At 42.5% G+C, this 22305-nt stretch overlaps 1 protein-coding gene and 1 pseudogene across 1 annotated transcript in view; one reads left to right on the top strand and one right to left on the bottom strand.

Annotated features, from left to right (window-relative positions):
• The window catches only part of SLC2A13 (solute carrier family 2 member 13), a 359257-nt gene that overhangs the window by 321983 nt on the left and 14969 nt on the right, over positions 1 to 22305 (top strand). The gene's annotated exons all lie outside the window — the stretch shown is intronic.
• On the bottom strand, positions 6169 to 15938 carry LOC136393913 (proteasome subunit beta type-2-like; annotated as a pseudogene).

Below are 22305 nucleotides of genomic sequence, written 5' to 3'. Positions count from 1 at the left end.
AGTAATACGAAGGTATTACCCCTCTTTGTCTCCAAGCACATTCTGCTAGAATAGGCCTTATTTTAAAAAGCACTCAGTCACTGCATGTCACTGACATGCATTCTCCACCTTTTGAATTGCTATTACTTGTATAGACCAATGTGTTGCCTTGGTTTTTGCCATCTTTTTGACCCAGCTGGTAGTTAACCTCAAGTACTTTTTGCTCTCTCATACTTGTTTCCTTTATTTGGTTTACTCTGCCAGTAGCAGTGGAAATGAAACAATACTGTCATTTTGAAGATTACTCTGGGTAGGTCCCTGTAAAAGTATACCTTGGGGCACTGGAGTTCAAAATGAAAGAACAGCAATGGCTCTCTAAGTGGGGGTGCCTGTCCTGGGTGGGGGTGTCAGGATCGTGGGATTGCATGAGTTTGAAGACAGGCAGTACCTTCGCTTCATTAACCTGATTTATTTCAGGAACATTTATACAGTATTCTGAGCATCATTTAGTACTGAAGACTGTGGGAGATTTTTATGCCTGTACAAAAATGTCCTGAAAGCTTAAGAAAACCCGAATTATGTCGCATGAGTCTCTTGTGCTTTAGCACTAGCCTGGGTGTCCCCAGGGGGTGCATGGGTGTGCCTTGTAAGGAGGCTGCATGCGGGAGGCTGGGGTCCTGCCCACGAGAGGAGTGCTGGCTTTACAATTAGAAAAGTTAAAGGTTTCTTCTTACACACAGCAAGTCTGCTATAAATTCTGACAAACTGGAAGTTATGCAGGGGGCCCTGGCCGGTTGCACAGCGGATAGAGCATTGTCCTGGAGTGCCAAGGTCACCGGTTCAATCCTGGGCTCACTGATTTCCAGTTTGAGCCCCAGTCAGGGCTCATATGAGAAGCAATCAAGGGGTGCACAACTAAGTGGAACAAGTTGATGCTTCTCTCTCTCTTCCCACCCCCCAAAAAAGTTACTTGAGAATATAGCTTTTAATTTGCAAAAAGATGTCTCCTTTTTCTTTTAGTCTCTTATTCAGGATAACTGATCTTCATTTAACATTCACAGTCCCCATATTAGTAATCTATTGCAATTTAACAACCCCAAAATTTAGCAGCTTCAAACAATAAACATGTTTTGGTGACAAACAACTTCTGTGGGTGAGTAGCCCAGAAACAGCTGAGCTAAGAGGTTCTGCTTGGTGTCGCTCATGGGTGGCTGGCCAAGGTGGTTGGCTCTGCACCTGGCAGGTTAATCAGTGCTGGTCTTTGTCAGTCAGGCCATTTCTCCCCAGGCAGAGCTCCTTGTGTGCCCGCAGGAGGCGGCAGCTGGCTTCCCCAGAGCCAGTGCTCAAGAGAGACAGGCGGGCATCCTGATAGCCGTTACCAGCTAACCTCAGAAGTCATGCTCCAGCCTTCCACGAGACTAGTCACACAGGTTGGCCCATGGAGAAGCTCCACAAGGGTCTGGGTATCAGGTTGTGGGGTCACTGGGGGCCAGCTTGCAGGCCAGCTCCCACAGCCTCAGGTAATAAATTATGTTTGAAGTTAATTTTAATCAGATAATAGCTTTTATATTCATATGGATGGAATGAATGGGTTGAGTCCTGACTGGTTTTTATTATATGTTTCTGTACAGCTATGTTTATCATAACTGGCATATAACATGTATCCATTAACTTTCTTTATTGTTTTAACGCACATTTGTATCTTGGACTATGATTGGATTATCTGATTTGTGCTTATTATTGTCACAGAATAAAAGCTACCAATATGAGACAACAAAAATTAAGGATGCAGTTGTCCCCATCATCTGTGTGAAACTGATTTAGCTACTTTAGAAGAGATGGGTAATTGGATTAGCTTCCCATTTTGTGTCAAATCACCACTTACATACTGTTCACATATTGCTGGCATTTATGGAAACAGAAAACCATTTTCTGTTACAGAACCACAATACAAATGAGGAAGTATTGAGCTGAAATGGGGAAATAACATAATTATAGCTCAGGAAATACAAGTAAGTCAGAATCTCAAAATAAGTTCAGTGTATGCGGAAAATGTTAACATTTTTTAATGTACTTCAAGATAATTACATTGCAAACATAATACAATGTTTACCATTGTTTCCCAGTTGAGGGGCTTAGGGATGCTTGCATGCTCACTTTAAATCATGTAAAGAGATATGTGTTATCTTCTTAACATCAAGACTTATACAAATAACTTACTTACCCTAGGCAAGTTATCAGATAGTACTTTTAGATTATTGAAGTTATTTTTTAATAAGCAAATAGCTTTCTTATACACTGATGTGAAGAGTAAAACAAATCATCTTTCTAAATGGAAATTTGTCACCTGACCAAGTGGTGGCACAGTGGATGGAGCATTGACCTGGGACACTGAGGACCCAGGTTCAAAACCTTGAAGTTGCCGGCTTGAGCCTGGAATCATAGACATGAACCCATGATAGCTGTCTTGAGCAAGGGGTCACTGGCTGGCTTGGCTGGAGTCCCCCAGTCAAGGCACATAGAAGAAAGCAATCAATGAACAACTAAAATGTCACAATTGCAAGTTGATGCTTCTTATCTCTCTCTTTCTCTTCCTGTCTCTGTCTCTCTGTGTATCTCTGTCTCTCACTCGCTCACTAAAAAAATAAATGGAAATTTGTCAATACATATCAAGAGGTTTATTCATGTTGTCACAAATGGTATGATGTCATTCTTTTTAATGACTAATACTCCATTGTATATGTGTACGACATCTTTATCCATTTGTGTATCAGTGGACCCTTAGATTGCTGCCATTTCTTGGCTACTGAAATAATGCTGCAATAAGTGCAGTGGTGCACATATCTTTTTTTTAGAAATTAAATTTAATGGGGTGACATTAATTATTAAGAGTATTTAGGTTTTGAATAAATGATGCATCTATAGGATTTGAATTGTTAATTGCGTTGTGTGCATTGTGTGCCCATCACCTAAAGTCAAATCATCTTCCATCATATCTGTCCCTCTTTACTCCCCTATCCCTCTCCCTCTCCCTCCGGTAACCACTACAGTTTTATCTATGTTAATGAGTCTCAATTTTATATCCCACTTCTGTGTGAAATCATATAGTTCTTAGCTTTTTCTGATTTACTTATTTCACTTAGTATATTCTCAAGACCCATATGTGTTGTCATAAATGGCAATAATAGGTCATCATTTCTATGGTTGAGTAGTATTCCATTGTATATCTGTACCACATTTTCTTTATCCAGTCCTCAATTAAGGGATACCTTGGTTGTTTCTATGTCTCGGCCACTGTGAATAATGCTGCAGTGACCATGGGAGTGCATATGTCTTTGCGTACCAGTATGGTTGAGTTTTTCAAGTAGATACCCAGTAGGGTGATTGCTGGGTCACATGGTAGCTCTATTCTTAATTTTTTGAGAACCCACCATACTGTCTTCCATAATAGTTGTACCAGTTTATTGTTTTGAATTTCTTCAGATTAATGCCCAGCACAGAACTAGGATTGCTAGGTCTTGATGATATTTGATATTTCTATTTTTAATTTTTGGAGGTAACTTCATCCTGCTTTTCACAGTGGCTGTACCAATGTTCATTCCCACCAATAGTGAACAGGTATTCCCTTTTATCAACATCCTCACCAATACTTGGTTGATTTACTGATGATCCTTTCTGACACCTGTGAGGCAGTATCTCTTTGTAATTTTAATTTGCATTTCTCTGATGATTCATGTTGTTTATGATACTTTCATATGTGTTTGGGCTATCTGTATGTTCTCTATGGAGAAATGTCAGTTTAGGTCTTCTGCCCATTTTCACTTCTGATTTTATTTTACTTGAATCCTCTCTCTCTTTTTTATGATGAGTACAGTCAAAAGTTTATCAATTTTCTTTATTTTTTCAAAGAACCAGCTCTTGGTTTCATTGATCTTTTGTTATTTTAAACTATTTCATTAATTTCTGCTCTGCTCTTTATCATTTCCTTTGGGCTTATACTCACTTTGGGCTTTGTTTGTTCTTTTTCTAGTTTCTTCAGATAAAAAGTTAGATTGTTTATTTGAGGTTTTCCTTGTTTCTCAGGGTAGGCCTGTACTGCTATGAATTTCCCTCCTAGAAACTGCTTTGGCTGTGTATTGTAGAATTTTGGGTCATTTTGTTTTTGTTTCCATTTGTCTCAGGTATCTTTTGACTTATTCCTTGATCTTGTTACTAACCTATTCATTAGTAGCATGTTATTTAGCTTCCATGTGATTATGAATTTTTCAGTTTTCTTCTTGTAATTGATTTCTAGTTTTATACCATTGTGTTCAGAGATGGTTATGATTTCAGTCTTCTTAAATGTATTGAGACCTAACATGTGGTTTATCCTGGAAAATGTTTCATGTTCACTTGAAAAGAATGTATATTCTGCTGTTTTGGGTTGAAATGCTCTGGCTTTATCAATTAAATTCATACAACCTAATGTGTCACTTAAGGCTGCTGTTTCTTTGTTGCTTTTATGTCTGGATGAGCTATCCATCAATGTCAATGGAGTGTTTAAATCACCTACTATTAAAAAAAATCTCCTACTTTGTATTACCATCGATCTCTCCCTTTATGTCCATCAATATTTGCTTTATGTATTTAGGTGCTCCCATGTTGGATGCAGAAATGTTTACAGAGGTTAAATCCTCTTCTAGAATTGATCTCTTTAAAATTATTAAATGTCCTTCTTTGTCTCTATTTATAGCCTTTATTGAAGTCTTATTTTGTCTAAGTATTGCTACTCCAGCTTTTTGTTGTTATTGTTTTGTTGTTTTGTATTTTTCTGAAGTGAGAAGCGGGGAGGCAGAGAGACAGACTCCTGCATGCACCCAACCAGGATCTACCTGGCATGCCCACAAGGGGGCGATACTCTGCCCATGTGGGGTGTCGCTCTGTTGCAACTGGAGCCATTCTAGTGCCTGAGGCGGAGGCCTAGAGCCATCCTCAGCACCCGGGCCAACTTTGCTCCAGTGGAGCCTTGGCTGTGGGAAGGGAAGAGAGAGACAGAGAGAAAGGAGAGGGGGAGGGGTGGAGAGGCAAATGGGTGCCCCTCCTATGTGCCCTGGCCAGAAATCAAACCTGGGACCTCCACATGCCGGGGCCAACACTCTACCACTGAGCAAACCGGCCAGGGCCATTCTTTCCATTTTTATAAAGTATCTTTTCAGTCTGTGTGCATCTTTCCATCTGAAGTGGGTTTCCTGTGGGCAACATTAATTTGAGTCTTATTTTATCTTCAGTTATCCTATATCTTTTAATTGGAGCATTTACTTTTAAAGTAATTATCAGTTGATATTGATAGATTATTGCCCTTTTATTCATATTTTTATCTTTTTTCTTCTTTATCTTCTTAAATATGTCCCTTTTAACATTTCTTGTAGTACTGGTTTGGCAGTAATTAACTCCTTTAGCTTTTTCTTGTTAGGCAAGCTCTTTATCTCTCCTTCCATACCAAATGATAGCCTTGCTGTGTAGAGTAATCTTGCTTGTAGGTCCTTGCTTTTATACACTTTAAATATTTTTTTGCCAATCCTTTCTGGCTTGCAAAGTTTCTGTTGAGAAATAAGCTGACAGTCTTATGAGAGGCCCTTTGTAGGTAACTAATTTCTTTTTTCTTGATGCTTTTAAGCTTCTTTGTCTTTAACCTTTGGTATTTTAATTATGCTGTGTATTAGTGTGGGCACCTTTGGATTAATCTTGTTTGAGACTCTCTCTGCTTCCTGAGCATGTATGTCGATTTTCTTTATGATGTTAAGGAAGTTTTGGGGCATTAGTTCTTCCAGTTGATTTTCAGTCCCTTGCTCGCTCTCTTCTCCTGCTGGTACCCCTATGCTGCAATGCTGGTATGCTTCGTTTTGTCCCAGTGGTCCCTTAATCTAGCCTCATTTTTTTTCTTTGTTGTTGTGTTGTTCCTACGGGGTGTTTTTCACTACCTTATCTTTCAAATTGCTGCTTTAATCCTCTGCTCCATCTAATGTGCTGTTGATTTCATTTGATGTATTCTTCATTTGAGTTATTGTATTCTTTAATTTTTTTTAAGTTATCCATATTCACTTTTATTCTGAATTAACTATCTATCAAGAGTCCATATCAAAAGAGTAGAACAAAATAAAAGAGACCATCAAAAAAAGTTCCTGGGCAAGGGGGAGAGAGGGCATGATGTTAGGAGCCGCTTTCAGGGAAGGAAATGTTGTCCAGGTCATGGATGCCATTTTTGTCAATGATTTGAACACTGAAGGTTGGCAGATTCAGAATGACGTATTTCTGGAGCTCCTCCAGACAAACTTCCTAAGAAGCTCCACTGCTTTCTCACATGAGGTAATTGGTGTGTGGTATCGTCCAGAATACTGAGTTAGGAAGGCACCATCGCCATGGGCTGTGAAAGGGGCCTTGGCCGAGGCTGCTAGGTAGTCCCTCTAGGAGAGTTCTGGACCCTCATGCTCAGCGTAGCCAGCCAGGAGGAGGCTGGCATGATATGGGGTCCGACTCCGAAGACAGTCAGCCAGATTTCATCATGGGAAATTAACTGCTGCTGTGGGAAACAAATCATACCCATTTCACATCTTATGAAGTTTCATATTTTTCTGAATATATTCTATAAACTGCACAGTGTCTCCAGCCTCTCTAACACGTAGGAAGTGATTTTTTTCACTCATCTTAAACATCTTGTCGTGATCATCCTTCATCTGGACAGTATTGCTAGCGGCCACCCGGTCAGAAGTGACAAGGACATAGTCGGGGCCCTGGGTGCCGCTAAGGTGGCAGGAGGCCGGGGCTGCAGGCTCGACGGCGTGGGTCTCAGGTGCTCTGCCTCAGCAGGGAGGCTGCACCGGGGACCAGTTTCACCCTACTCAGGCCATCCACGTTTTCATTCTGGCTGGTTCTTTTTCGTTTCCTTTCTCTTTGTGTAAGTTCTCACTGAGTTTGGTTTATCTATTCTTTCCCTAAGTTCCCCATTCAGCATCCTTATAACCAGTGTTTTGATCTCTGTGACTGGTAGATTTGCTTGCCTGCCTCCATTCCACTTAGTTTGTTTTCTGGAATTTTATCCTTTTCTTTTGTTTGGGACATGTTTCTTTGTCTCCCATTTTAGTAGCTTCCTTGTGTTTTTACGTATTAGGTAGATCCATTACATCTGCCAGTCTTGGCAGGGTGGCCTTATGCAGTAGGTTTCCTGTGGGGCCCAGTGCGACCCTCTCCCTAGTCACCTGAGCCCAATGCTCCGGGATGTCGCCTGTGTAGGCTGTGTGCGCCACCTGTTGTAGCTGAGCCGCGATTGCTGTTGGCACACAGTGGGTGGGACTGACCCTCGGGCTAACTGGCTGTGAGAACTGGCCCCAACCACAGCACATGAGCTGTGTGGGGGGTTCCGCACAGTGGGATTTGATTCAGCAGGGCTCTGGTGCCTGCCAGTCTACTCTCTCCATGTGTCATCTGTGGAGCTGTTTAGGTGGTGCTCTGGGATGGTCTGAAGTGGCCTCTTAGGAGGGGCTCTGGGCAAGCCTGGCCAGCTGCTGTCTGTGCCCGGCCTCCAGCCATCTAGTAGCATTTGCACAATGATCAGCGGTTGGGAGCAGCGTATGCTGGGCTTAGAGATACCTGGGAGAAGCAGTGCTGTGTAACCAGGCCAGCCACCACCCGTGTCTGTTTGGGAGCTGCTTAGAAAGAGGTACAGGATACTCCAGGGCCAGTCACTGTTTGGGGTTTGTGAACCTTTGAGAGATTTTAGAAAAGTTCCCAGTGTGAGACGATGCTGGCCACTCATGAGGAACAGCTGCTGAAAGAGATTTGGGCTGGTGAACTAGTTGGGTGGGAGTCTCAGGGTATCACCAGGGCGGGGTGAGCGGTGTTAGCCAATGATGGTGACACATTTGGAGCCCGCCTACACCTTCAGGCTGAGCAAAAGGAGGGCTCAACAGTGGAGCAGTGGTATCTGTCAGCACTTGGGTCCCGGACAGAGCAGCCTATGAACCTTTTTCCTTGAAGCCAGACGATTCAGTTCTTCCCTTTGTTCCTGGTTCAAGCTGGATCCCTTCACTGGAACGTAGGGCAACATTTGTGAGCGAGTGAGTCTGTGCTCGTGCCCTTTAAGATAATGCCTGAATCTACAGCAGCCCTCCTCTTCATCCTGCTGATTTTCACAGCCAGATATTGTGGGGGTGCCTCTTTGCAGCACTGGAGCTTGGAGCTGGGGAGCCCAGTGTAGAGCTGGGAACCCTCACTCTCAGGGGGGACCTCCACAACCAAGATACCCTCCCAGCTCTTGAGCACTGCACGTGGGTGTGGAACCAGCTTCTTTCAGTGAGTCTCTGCCTCTCCTACCAGTCTCCATGTGACTTCTCTACATGCTTATAGGATGTTCAGCTAGTCTTCAGGTGATTCTCACTCATGGCTGTTCTGTACCGTAGTTATAGCGTTGCCATGGTCACAGGAGCAGGCAAGCCCAGCACCTCTCTGCTCCGCCATCTTCACCAGAAGGAGCCCTTGTTTATTTTCAGATAATGAGGAAATGTAAGTCTCCCAAGTGTTTCCATTCACCTTGTATCATGATCCATTTATTTCTTCACAAGCTACTTTCTCTTTTACCCTTTCTGGTTATTCATTTTCATCTAAAAGTTTATCATACAATATTTTCAAAAGACAATGCTTACATTATGAATAGAAAGAAGAAATAAGTTTATTCATGATTGCATGACAAGTAAACTTGTTCCAAAAAGAGTAAAATGGAAGCTAAGGAAGTATATCAAAATGTTATTTAAAAAGAAAAGAGGAAATGATTGTGAGATAGATAAAGAGCTGAAAGAGAAAAAAAGCAAAATGTCATTGAAATCCAGATATTATTTCTCTCTCTTTTAGGAAACACGTCATATCCCCAAGGGAGGATTATAATGTGTAGAACTTCATAAAAGAAAAAAATATATCTTTTTTGTCTTTGGGGCCCAGGCCTGCAAATACATACATTTTAATAGTAGCAACAACAATTACTGTTGTTTTCATAATAATTCCAGTACATGCTAAGCATCCTTAAATGAAGATAGGGGTCTTAAGTAGGTTAAATAACTTGCTTAAGGTCATTGGTGGAGGCTAATAAGTAGTTGAGCCAGAATTCAAACAGGTACGTTCCTGGGTTAACCTCTGTTTAAACCTGGCCATGTACCCAAATCCGTCTCCATTTCCCCCGTAGCTTTTCACCAGATTGAGTTCTTCCTGATATGTCACCACAGGTTTACCTTAATATCTAGGCTGATTAAATTGTTTTACTAAATTCCAGGGCAATGTTAATTTTTTTTTTTTAAAGAAAAATCATTTGCAGGAAATTTAATTGTGGCTAGGATTTGACTTACATAAAAACGTCCTCAGGTAAATGGGAATGAAAAAGGGCTCGAAGTAGGTCGTTTACCGAAATCTCAAATTTGATCAGCACTTTCTTCAAGGAAAAATATTCTTTGTACCTGTTGTAGGAGAGAGGTTTTAGATAAAGCACTTAACCCCCTGAGCTATCTCCCACACTCCACAGAGGGTAAAGATAGTACAGTGATTCACTCACCAATGCTGAGCTGGATTTAATTCTCTCTGCCTGAAGTTTTCCCAACTTCTGAAATTTTGTGAAACTGGAACTCTCTTTTGAGGTAGGGCAGCCTGGCTCATCTGAGCATCCCCGAGGACCCTCTGAACTGTGTTCTGTCCGTCTGTGCGGGTGTCTGCTTAGTATGTGCATTTCGGATGCTTCAGATAAGCGCCCTTAAGGGGCGGGACTCTTCGCGGAATATTGCTACCCAAAGTAAACACAAGTGTTTCTCAGTTGGAGAGTTCCCTTTACTTTATACCAAAATCGCAGGTAGTCTCCCTTAAGTTAGAGTGTGTGCTTTCTCTCCTAAGACCTTTGCCTGATTTCTAGAGATAGTTATATGGCCATAGTGACCTTAACCCCAGAGTAAAAATTCATCTAGGATCCAAGAAAGCACCCAGACACTGAGTAATTCCTAGTTAATATGTTCGTGAAATTCCTATAATCTGAGATTGCCCATCGTTTATTCACTTGCTCAGAATATTCCTGATTAACAGGTGTTAGAGCCAGACTCCTGGACAACTCTACAAATAAGGCAAATGAGCTAAGTCCCCTTCTGCACAATATGTCAGGGTCCTGTGCAAGCCCATCTCCCACTTTGTGCATTGCTCCCAGGTCCTTCACATCTTTCTGAGAAAAGTACCACAGATTTCCACTAACATCTCTTCTTTGAGGTATGTCTGTGTGTGTGTCGGGAAATACAAAAACTTTCATCTCACCTGCCGGTGTTTTTACTGTGTGTCTAATCATTTTTATTTGGCTCTTATAGTAAATGATTACTGAATGATGGAATGAATATTTTATATTCATCTATTCTAATGCTTACTCTTTTACCTAGACCACAATAAACATTTATGTGTTGAAATAATCCAAGGAATAATTTATTCGAGTTAAAATATATGTAACTATATTAAATACCTGCTGTAGACTAGCAAAATATATAATTCATATGAATAGATTATATCCCAATCACAATCTCCTTAGAAATAAAGTAGTTTTAAATTTGTGAGGCAATGTTTTATTGTGACATTGTCAAATGGTGAAAATGATTAGCCCTGGCCAGCTGGCTCAGTGGTAGAGTGTTGGCTCGGGGTGTAGATGTCCGGGTTTGATTCCCGGTCAGGGCACACAGGAAAAGCGCCCATCTGCTTTTCCACCCTTCCCCTTCTCTCTCTCTCTTTCTCTTTCCCTCCCACAGCCAAGGCTCCATTGGAGCAAAGTTGGCCCAGGTGCTGAGAAGGGCTCCATGGCCTCTGCCTCAGGCACTAGAATGGCTCTGGTTGCAACAGAGCAACGCCCCCTAGTGGGCATGCCGGGTGGACCCTGGTCGGACGCATGTGGGAGTCTGTCTCTCTGCCTCCCCACTTCTCACTTCAAAAAAAAAAAAAAAGAATATGACTTATTCATTTGACAAATATTTGTTGAGCCCCAGCTATGTGTTGGCCTCTGAGACACAGGGGTGATGTAGTGAGCGAAGTGGAGGGGGTGCTGGGGAGGCTGGAGAAGGAGGCCGAGCGGGCAGGGGCCTCTCCCCAGGGGGATGCCAGGGCTGCTTTTAGGAGGATGAGCGTGACAGGCGGGTGACATGAATGCTTTGCTCCAGTGCCAGTAACAGATCATAAGGAAGGACAGTCTAGATTTCTTCCTTTTCTTTAATTATAGTTGACATACAGTATCATATTAGTTTCAGGGTACAACATACTTATTTGACATCTATAAATAGAGTAGATTTTAACGGACCTGTTATGGTATATATTCACCCAAGTGGTGGCAGGAAAATCATCTTGAATTTAGAAGAATTAAATCATCTTTTTTTTTTTTTTTTTTTTTTTTAACCAGAGAGATGGACCAAAGACTCAACTCCCTTTTTTCTGGCTTTGAGGATAGGGGGCACTATGAGCTGAGAAATGTGGTGGCCTTTAGAGGCTGGAAAGATAAAGAAATGGGTTCCCCTTAGTCTCCAGAAGGATCTCTGTCTCACAGACACACACACACAGTAGAAAGATTGAGACACGTCCTGTTTTATAATTTTGTTCCATTGCTGATAATCAGTATGGTGTTACAGAAGTTTCAATACAAGTCAGGAAGTGAGAAAAAGCCAATTGCAATTACAGTGCTTAATTTGTAAAGCTGTTACGTTTTCACTTTGCAGTAGATTTAAAAATGTGAAATTGCCCTATAGTTTATAGTTTTATAATACCTTTCCATGCCCTCAGTGTTTACTACATTCATTGTCAATAACTAACGAAAATTTCCTTTTTAAGTAATTACTGAGACATTCTATATGTATTTTCTGGGGAAGCCTTTAATTCCTTACTGGCATGGCTATATCAGATAGTCATTATAAAGCTCTGTGTTTTAGAATATGTATTAGTACTGCTTAATACTGCCGTTTTATTGCATTAAAATCACTATTCTCCTTGTAGTGCATGTGTACTGTTGACATCACTGCCCTCATATCAGTTATTTAGCTATTGAGTTTGTTATAAGATATTTTAACTTCCAGGTAGTATAAGCATTGTTTCTGTTCTAATTACTGTTTTGTGCTTTGGGGCAAAATAGATACTGAGTCCAAAAAGAATATACAAGACACAGACACCCAGATCTGCCGAGATGCTGCTCATTTTAATTCCTACTGCTCTGTGAGAAGCATTTTATTCTCATTTAAGCTGGAGATTTTAGTGACGTACTTTAGCGCTGACATTAAGGCAGAACTCAGGCTTAGGGGAGATTTCAAGCAGAGTTTTCATCTCATTTTCCACTTAAATTCTATAAAAAGTAGGGCAGCTCACGCTGGCAAGGTTTTACATATACATGAACTGGTAGGAGGATTCTAGTGAAGGAAAAGGAAACGGGTGACTGGGTTTCCGACGTTACCTCTGCTGTGTAATCTCGGGAAAGTCACTGTATTTCTAAGATTTGTCTCATGGAAAGTGGGAATAACGATGCTATTTCTTTGGAATATTTTTTTTATTTCTTAATTTTTTTTTTTTTTTGAGAGAGAGAGAGAGAGAGGGACAGACAGACAGGAATGGAGAGAGATGAGAAGCATCAATCATTAGTTTTTCATTGCGAGTTGCAACACCTTAGTTGTTCATTGATTGCTTTCTCATATGTGCCTTGACCGCGGGCCTTCAGCAGACCGAGTAACCCCTTGCTGGAGCCAGCAACCTTGGGTTCAAGCTGGTGGGCTTTTTGCTCAAACCAGATGAGCCCGTGCTCAAGCTGGTGACCTCGGGGTCTCGAACCTGGGTCCTCTGCATCCCAGTCCAATGCTCTATCCACTGCACCACTGCCTGGTCAGGCTCTTTGGAATATTATAAGAAGTAAATAGGTGGTTTCCAACCTTTTACACCTGGGGACCGCTAAGGCAGAAAGCAGATTCGACTAAGGTCATTGGTCTGTACTCTTCATACAACATCAGGGTGGTTAACTCTTTCGCGGACCGGCACAAAGTCTCTGATGGACTGGTCTGTGGACCAGGGGTTGAAAAACACTGGCTTAGTATTTGATAAAGCTTCACACAAATATTAATCAGTTTCATCAAGTGAAGATTTACAGCTACTCGAGGACATTTCTGCTGGGAGCACAGCTTTCATGAAGAAGCCACAGAACTCACACTTGACGGAAGGCAGCTATAGAATGGATTGAAAAGAATCCAAGAAACATTGTTTGCATCAAGATAGCCTCCAGCGGTAGATCAGCCACATTCATTCCCAGGCACCTGCAAACACAGACGGGCGAGGGAGGGATACTGTGCTGGCACTCCGGGAGTGGAGGGAAGTCAGACCGGAGCACGGCGGTGGCTGGGAATTCTCACAGCTGGGGATGAGACAGACGGGTTTCGCAATGCTCATGTCAGGAAAACCTTCTGCCACCGGCAATAACATTTCTTAAGTAGAGATTAATTTCTGAGAGGTAAAAAAAATTGTTTTTGATGACAAATATATCTGTCTTCAATAATGTATATAATATAGTGGAGAAACTGGCATCAGGTGTCTGCAGATCAGCTAAATGGGAACTGATACACTGAATTTTTATTTAGCAAGCATTTATTGGTCATTGATTACATCTAAAATGCTGGGCTAAGCAATGACCTATGAAGCCTAGGGAAAAATTGGGAAATAGAGGTGCTGTATCTTCCACAGAGAAAGGTCCCAGGTAATGCAGTGAAGAATTATTTAAAAAGGGAACGAACCCCTAAGTGTGGAAAAACGTCAAGTCTCTGATTGGAATTGAGAGGGATGCTTTAACTCACCATCCTGAGATCCTTGTCACAGCAGTTATGTGAGGGCCAATCTTGATGCTGTTGCAAAGGAACGAAACCAAGGAGCCGACCCGCAGGTCCAGCTGCCTGTCACCACGAAAGCCAGACTCGTGACAAGTGCTGGTGAAAAGGAAAAGGGACAATTCAAGTGCTGAAAGACTTGAGAAAATAGGGAACTACTGTTTTCAGAAATCCATGTTACATCTCAGTGCAGCCAGGGCTTTTTGTCAGGAGGGAGAGGCAATGGCAGGAAGGTAGAACAGAGATCAAATGGAGAGAGGCTCTTCTGAAACGAGAGGTGAGCTAATAAGCAAATGCGCCATTTTTCTTGTCAGTTCTGATAAAGACCTTGGGCCTCAGCAGCATTTTGGCAGCTAAGCTGGCTGGCTATAATTCGGTCAGGATAGAGGCCTCCTCTTTGTGTAATTATACTCGAAACATCTGGTTAGTTAGTTAACAGTAGCATAAATCTAATGTCAAAGGCTCGGAGAGTTTGAACCTCCTGTTATGATTAACTTGACATCTGTGGTTTTGTTTGCTCGTGTCAGTGCTCCCCGTTCATGAAACAGGCTATTCAACTGGAACAAGAGCTGTGTTAGAGGCGAAAGCACAGGGCTGATTACATTATTTGATGTGTTACAGAATACATAACTCTGATCACTAGATGGGTAGCATTAAATCATGGTTACAGAAATAACTTTGGTCCATTATAAACTGTATTAATTTAATTTACTGTTGTTTTGTTTTAAGCTAGCCAGTATACTGGTAAATGTTTTAGATGCAGTTACTAATATATATTTGTGTGTGTGTGTAATTTATATTTCATTGATTAATGGCTTTTAGCTTCAAATTTCTAATGCTTTCAAAATTTATCTATGTCTATGATTTAATTATCTCAGTAATTCTAAAGGTTTTATTTTTACCAGAAAATAATAGTATTTAACAAAATAGATGATTTTTTCAACTTGCAGCAACTCTACATTAAAATAGAAGAAAAGGCTAGCCAATAGGAAAACATTGAAGGCCAAGATCTTCAACGTGGTCTGCGCCTGCCAGCTTGGAAGCCGTACTTTTCTCAATTCAACTGCAGAAGCGCTCAGTTTAAATGCTATGTTGCCACCCTTGACATAAGTTTATCTTGTTAGATTATTATATAGGAAGGTATGCCAGTGAACAGAAATTAAAGTGCATGAGTAGTAATGAGTCAAGTTTGTAAAGGTAGCTTTTCCTGTTTGCTCTGCTCAGATGCTCACAAGTTGAAATTTCTCATCATCCTGGTCCCTGACTGCTGGGCGTTGTGTTGATTTCCCTCAGAAGAGAGTGACGGTGCCCTCTCCTGGGTAGAGACCCGCCTTTTCTAGGCCCTGCTCCACCTCTACCCTCAGACTGTGTATAAGAAACTCCAGCAAACAGCTATTAGTTAACCCTTCAGGGCATCCACTTTGTTTTGAGGTGGTATCATAATGATCTCATTCGAAGAAATCGCAGTCCTGCATCGGAATCTCGAGATGAGATTGCACTTTACTGACACTTCTCAGTGATGAATGGGCAGGTAAGGAGGAGCAGTGGACCCAGTAGGAGCGGGAGTGTGTCGCACGAGCCATGGTAAGCCCTCCCTGCCCTTCTCCCAGTTCTTTTAAAAACTCTTTTGAGAAGGGGACAAAGTTCTGTAGGTTTCTCCATGATTCGATTTAGACAAAATTTGAAGTTTTGTGAATACAGGTGGTATTCCCTCCCACTCCCATATATGAACATGAAGCAGTTAAAGAACTCCATCCTAGTGAATAAAGGCACAATACAAAAAGCATGTGCTGTGTAGGAGGCAAGGAATCGATTACTAATGGTTCGAGGGCAAGAGCAGTTGCCCTGCTTAGTTCTTTTGAGTAATTTCTTTGGCCTAAGACTCTTCAGATATCGAATAATGAAGTAACACAAAGTACAGTCACAGGCAAAGACAGCTCTGCCTGTGAACTGGTTTGGGGCTTGGTGTTGAGTAGGCAAGGGAGAACTGTTCCACCTCGGAGAGAGCTGTTCATTTCTAGATGTGTTGCTAAAGGAAGCACTGTGCATTCCGTGGCTGGAATAGGGGCTGATCATTTATTCGGTCTGCGTATCAGGTGTTAGACTAGTCATGCTGCTACTGAAGATTAGTTCTCTTCCTCTGCCAGAGACAGATTTCGCCTGCTTGCGTGCGATCTGCAGCTTTGTCTCCACGCAGCTGCCATTACTGTAATTGTTTTCTGGTTTTGCTCCAGGATGTGGTGAGAAGGTGGCCCCATTTGAGAGCATGACGTTTGCTAATCCCAACCCACACACTGATGTCAATGTATTGGCGTTCTTTCTCTGGAGCATTCTGTTCTTCCGCCAGCAGCCGCTAAGCCAGGAAAACATGAGGGCATTTTGCCATAACACTTGGAATATACATTTTTATTTTTCAGCTGAGATTTCTAATGTTTGTATTTTGAAGGCCAGGTGTGATGTCACATTTGTAGTCATTAGCTGTCTTCGTATTGCCGAGTGTGTAACTCTCTCATGTCAGTGCTGCAGTGCTTTTAACATCAGCACGAGGACGATGGGTTCCTAGGCATTTTACACAGATAAACGTGCGTATGTGGCCAGGTGGGGAAAAGCTACGTCAGAGCAAGCACATTCCCCAAAATATGCCACTTTCCTTCGTTCCAGCAAGAGATCACGCAAGGAACTTTGTTAATAATGAATGAAAGTAGGAAATAGAATTTGTCAGTGGACAGAAGGTTAGTGACTGGATTATTTGTAAGCATTTCCTCCCTAGGAGCCTAGCTCTCTGCCTTTGTTGCCTTTCCGCCTCGCCTTGCCTCTCCCTTCCCATCTCATCCTTTCTCTCTGCATCTCTCTCCATCCCTCCTTTCTCTCTCCCTCACCCCCCTTTCTCATTTTTTAACTTTAATTTCTTGAGAAGACTGATTATTTGGAAATGAAGATGGAGGAATATTGATCAGGGAACTTCTGATTCTGTTTCCTACTCAGTTAAATGCAGACACAAAGGCTTCATTCATCATTCAATGACCTTTTATCTCTCGAGAGAGTACCGTTATGGACTAGAGATTGAAATTTGAAAAAGCGGAAGGTATTTTTTTTTTGGCAAAACTTAAATTGCTGTCTTTGTGCCAAGCGATTATCACTATATTTAATCTTTGTAACAAGTCTCTTAGGGACTCATATTACAGCTGATAAGTGGCCAAACCAAAATACAAAACCATACAGACTGACTCTAGACCCTGTGTCCTTAACCATTGAGCCATGCAGCCTGAGGTGAGAGCCCAGTGGACAGGGAGTGTATTCAGATAGGACAATACAGGCTTGAGAGGAGGGAGGGTATTTCAACAGGTGAATGAGAAGGCATCTGGGTCAGCCTCGAGGGCTGATGTCGATGGCGGAGTTCGGTAGTGAGAGTTTTCCTTCAGTTAGAGGATGTGACCTGAGAAGGAGGCGCTGGGCCTGGGCTGCAGACTCAGGAAATAAGTAATCTAGTCTAGTTGGAGAACAGGATCTGTACAGGAGGACAGAATGAGGCAGGCTGCACAAATTTTGTGCATTCCATAAGCAGGTGGGATAAAGGGGTGAAAGGTTTTGAGCAGCTACGTGGCAAGAGCACAACTTGGTGAGGTAGTCGTTTGAAGAATGCTAGAATTCTGCAGGAAGATGAGGAGACTATTCACTTTTTATTTTAGCATAACAGTATTACCACAAACTGAGCAGCTTAAAACAGCACACATCTATTATGTCACTGTTTTTATTTGTCAGAAGTCTAGGCACAGTTCAGGTTTTTGGCTTAGGGTCTCTCAAGACTATAAATGTTGATTGGGGCTGCAGTTCTGAGGCCCAAGTGAGGAAAGTGGAGCTTTTGTTGGTAGAATCCAGTAACAAGGAGCTCAGTCTCTTGCTAGCTTTCTACCAAAGTCAGTCCTAGACATCTCAGTCCCTCCCATGAGCATCCCAGCCCTGGGGTCCCACACACAGCAGCCTGCTTTTTCAAAGCAAGCAAGGGAGTGAGACACTTCAGCTCAAGTGTCAGCCTACATATTCAATCACCTTTGTCCTGTCACTTTTGCCACATTCTGTTGGTGAGAAGCAAGCCACAGGGCACTTCCTCACTCAATGGCAGAGGACTCTACAAGATGGTGAACATGAGGAAACAGGGATCGTGGAGGGGCTAGTCTGGTGAGTCTGCCACAGAGACAGGTGTAGATGGCACAAACACTCGAGTCTGAATTAGGGTTTATTAATGCAAATAGAAAGGTAGACTCAGACTTAGGAATTCTGTCTAGGAAACAGGATTTCTTATCCATACCATGTGAAGTTCTTTGCATACCTTATCTTATATAAGCTTCAAACTATCTCTTTGAGGTAGGTGCCAGGAAAGTCCTTATTTCACAGACGTGGACACAGGCTTTGAAAAGCTAAGTGCCTACATCCTAGTTTCAAATCAGGGCGTCTCAACCTCGATTTGAACTTCAGAGGTCCACCCCAGAGCTCAAAGTCTTAGCTAGTTTTCTTTACTTGGACTTAAAAAGTATAGAGGACTTCAATACAGATAGATAAGAAAATATTGAAAATAACTCCAAGATTTTAATCCATTCCAACTCAGAGAGTGGTGGTTTTAACTAAAATAAGTTTCGTGAGTGGCACCATTAAAGGAATCCATCCTGTGCATACCCTGCGTGTGCATTCTCGCAGTTAATGTTCCCAACAGCTGGAAGGAGTCCTTTCCCCATGTTACAGGACAGCGCCTGTGCCCGCGACACTTGTTTCCACAGTGCACATGGTGGGTATTTTGTTCACGACTATGTCTCTATGTTGGGCAAAGAAGTTTTAGTCATGGTTTGAACTCAGAACAGCACCACTCTGTCTCCTGGAGAAGACAGTCTGTTCCACTGCAGCCCTAGTACATCTGAGGCCATAGCAGGATATTCAGGTGTGGATGTTCAGCAGACACCTAAATTCCATCAGTGGGGATTGAGAAACAGGTCAAAGCTAGAATAACCTATCAAGGGACTAAAAAAATCTTAAAGAGAAAGAACGTCTAAGCCCCAAAATAGAACCTTACAGAACACTTGTATTTAGAGGTTGAGGGAAGGAAGGGTTATTTTTAAAAAGCAATGAAGACATATACATCAGAGAGAGAAGATAGAGAGAGAAGAAAGGGAAGGAGAAAGAGAAGGGAGGAGGTTGTCTGCAATATCACCCACCGCAGAGTAATCAAAGAGCCTCAAAATTAAAGATAAATGAATTGGAGGATTTGGAGGTGAGTTTTGGATGAGCAGATTTAAGACAACAGAGCCCGAGTAGGAGCCAACTGGCGTCCAGGTTGGGGGGAGCTGGGCTGTGTAGTAACGAAATAGTACATGCTTCTCGGATTCTGGACAAGCCAGTAGTGGTCATATGAGAGGCTTGATTATTTGAATAAGAGCAATCTTATGTGTTGTAATGAGAAGGGAAGACTCAAACTAAAGATGGTAACAGGACCCTGGAGCAGACAAAAGGAAATACAGGACCAGTACTAGGAAGAGCACGTCTTAGAAAGGGGCAAGAAACATGGTTTTGTGGTGATGTCCAGCTTCTGAAAGGTGCTTATTGAAAGAAGTTAATGGTGTGCACTGGGTTGGGAAGTGAAATGGTGAGAATGGCAGGGGCGTGTGGATTCTAGAGACCAGCAAACCCCAGACCGGCAGGTTCTCAACTGAGTAATGAGATGAATGAACACGAAGAGTAGAATCTAAAGTGCTTAGAAATGAAACCAAGTGCTTGTAATCAGAACAGTCATGCTCTAAGTTCCAGACCTTGAAGTCAAGTAGTTCCAAATCAAGCACAGTATCACTTGCCCTCTCTGCAGTTTCAGAGATTAAATAAGGGCCTATGAGGCCTTGGTATGGCCCAGAAGTACAATAAGTAGGTTGGAGAAGGTAACTGACCAAGCACCGCCATCACCCAGACAGGAGGAGGGTATGGTGGAGGTCAGAAACACAGGTAGGGTTTGGATGTCAAGTTTCAAAAGTAAAGGTTGACAGAAGTAGAGCAACAGTCTAAAAATGGTAACAGGAATAAGAATGTTTTTTGAGGCCGATTGTGTCTTCGGGTACAATTCAGATTTCAATTAAGGTAAAGAATTGGAAGTGCAACTTGAGCGTCAATCTAAGACCACAGAGGCAGGCGCAGAGTCAGCGGGCAGGACTGATAGAGCAGCAAGCAAGAGCGCGCAGCGGGAAGGGAAGGAAGGGTTAGTGGGAATCAGATGTAAGAATGGTTCCCTGCCCTCATCTATCCTAAGACCCCTTTCCAGTCTTTAAAATTACCTGTAAGGCATTCTCCCCATTTCACAAATAAAAAAATGTTTCTGGAATGTGAATCTTGTCCAGGCCACACAACACACTGCACTGTTAGTCAGAAGGTGTTAATGCAGCTTTCAAGGACTAACTGGAAATAGTGTCTGACTTATAAGGAATGGTTATAAAACACCCATTTTTCTTTTTATTTTTTTACTGAGTATAATTGACATATAAAATACTAGATTCAGGTATACAACATGAATTGATATGTGTACATATTGCAAAATGATCACCACAATGTCTAATCAACGTCCATCGCCATAGTTAATTTTTTTCTTTTGATGAGATCTATTCTCTTAGCAATGTTCAAAGATGCACTGTGGTATTGACTGTAGTCCCCATGCTGTACATCAGTGGTCCCCAACCTTTTTTAGGACACAGACCGGTTTAATGTCAGAAAATATTTTCATGGACCAGCCTTTAGGGTGAGACAGATAAATGTATCACGTGACCAAGAGTGAGCCTTAGACAGATGTAACAGAGGGAATCTAGTCATTTTTTAAAAATAAAACATCGTTCAGACTTAAATATGAATAAAACTGAAATAATGTAAGTTATTTATTCTTTCTCTGCGCACCGGTACCAAATAGCCCACAGACCAGTACCAGTCCACAGCCCGGGGGTTGGGAACCACTGCTATACATTATATCCCGGCGACTTCTTTCTTTGTAACTAGAAGGTTGTATCATTTGACCCCCCTTCCCACTCCTGGCAACTACCAATACGTTCTCTATATCTATGAACTCAGATTTTCTTGTTGGTTTTTGTTTTGTTTTAGGATTGCACATTTAAGTGGCATCACATGGTATCTCTTTCTGTCAGACTTAGCACAATGCCCTTAAGATCCACCCATGTTGTCATAAATGGCAAGATTTCCTCTTTTTTTTTTTTTTTAAATTTTTTCTTCTTCCGAAGTTGGAAACGGGGAGGCAGTCAGACAGACTCCCGCATGTGCCCGACCAGGATCCACCCGGCACGCCCACCAGGGAGCGATGCTCTGCCCATCCGGGGCATCACTCCGTTGCAACCATAGCCATTCTAGCTCCTGAGGCAGAGGCTATGGAGCCATCCTCAGCACCCAGGCCAATTTTGCTCCAATGGAGCCTTGGTTGCAGGAGGGGAAGAGACAGAGAGGAAGGGGAGGGGGAGGGATGAAGAAGCAGGTGGGCACTTCTCCTGTGTGCCCTGGCTGGGAATCGAACCTGGGACTCCTGCACGCCAGGCCGACGCTCTACCACTGAGCAAACCAGCCAAGGCCAAGATTTCCTTTTTATGGAATACTCTAGGCAGGGGTCTCAAACTCGCGGCCTGCGGGCTGCATGCAGCCCGCCCACCAATTTTGTGCGGCCCGCAGACTAATTAAACTTTGTGGATTAGTCTGCGGGCCGCACAAAATTGGTGGGTGCGGCCCGCGGGCCCAAGTTTGAGACCCCTGCTCTAGAGTGTGTGTGTATCACATTTCCATTATCTAGTCATCTATCAGTAGCCACATAGGTTGCTTCCTTGTCTTGGCTATTTTAAATAGTGCTACAGTGATCATGGGATGCAGATATTTTTTTGAGTTAATGTTCTCATTTTCTTGGGGTAAATACCCAGAAGTGAGGTTGCTAGATCGCATGATAGCTCTTTTTTTTTTTTTTTTTTTTTTTTTTTTGAGAAACTGTTATTCTATTTCCATCATGGCTGCACTAATTTACATTCCCACCAGCAGTGCACAGGGGTTCCCTTTCCTTCACATCCTCACCAACACGCTATTTCTTATTGTTTCACGCATAGGCCATGTATGCAAAGTGGCTCCAATGCCAAAGGAGTAGAGAGGCTGAAGAACAATGCAGACATATCCAGCTTGTCAGTTTAGTTTCAATAGGAACTTAGGGGAATGCAGTCTGGGGGCACAGCAGGACAGAAAATAGGTCCCGCACTGTCCACTGTCTACCCCTCTGAGAAATGGACTTACGTATTCCGAGAGGAATGCAGGGAGGGGTGATGGAGTGTAACAAAGGGACCAGATACCAGTGGCTCTGGTGCCAGGGCAAGTTAACCATTGTGACTGCCTGCCCCAGAGGAAGGACTAATGGTAGTTTGTGATTACCTGAAGC

The sequence above is a fragment of the Saccopteryx leptura genome, chromosome 2, assembly GCF_036850995.1.
Source record: "Saccopteryx leptura isolate mSacLep1 chromosome 2, mSacLep1_pri_phased_curated, whole genome shotgun sequence".
Lineage (NCBI taxonomy): Eukaryota > Metazoa > Chordata > Mammalia > Chiroptera > Emballonuridae > Saccopteryx > Saccopteryx leptura.
This window is presented reverse-complemented; position numbering and strand designations above follow the sequence as displayed.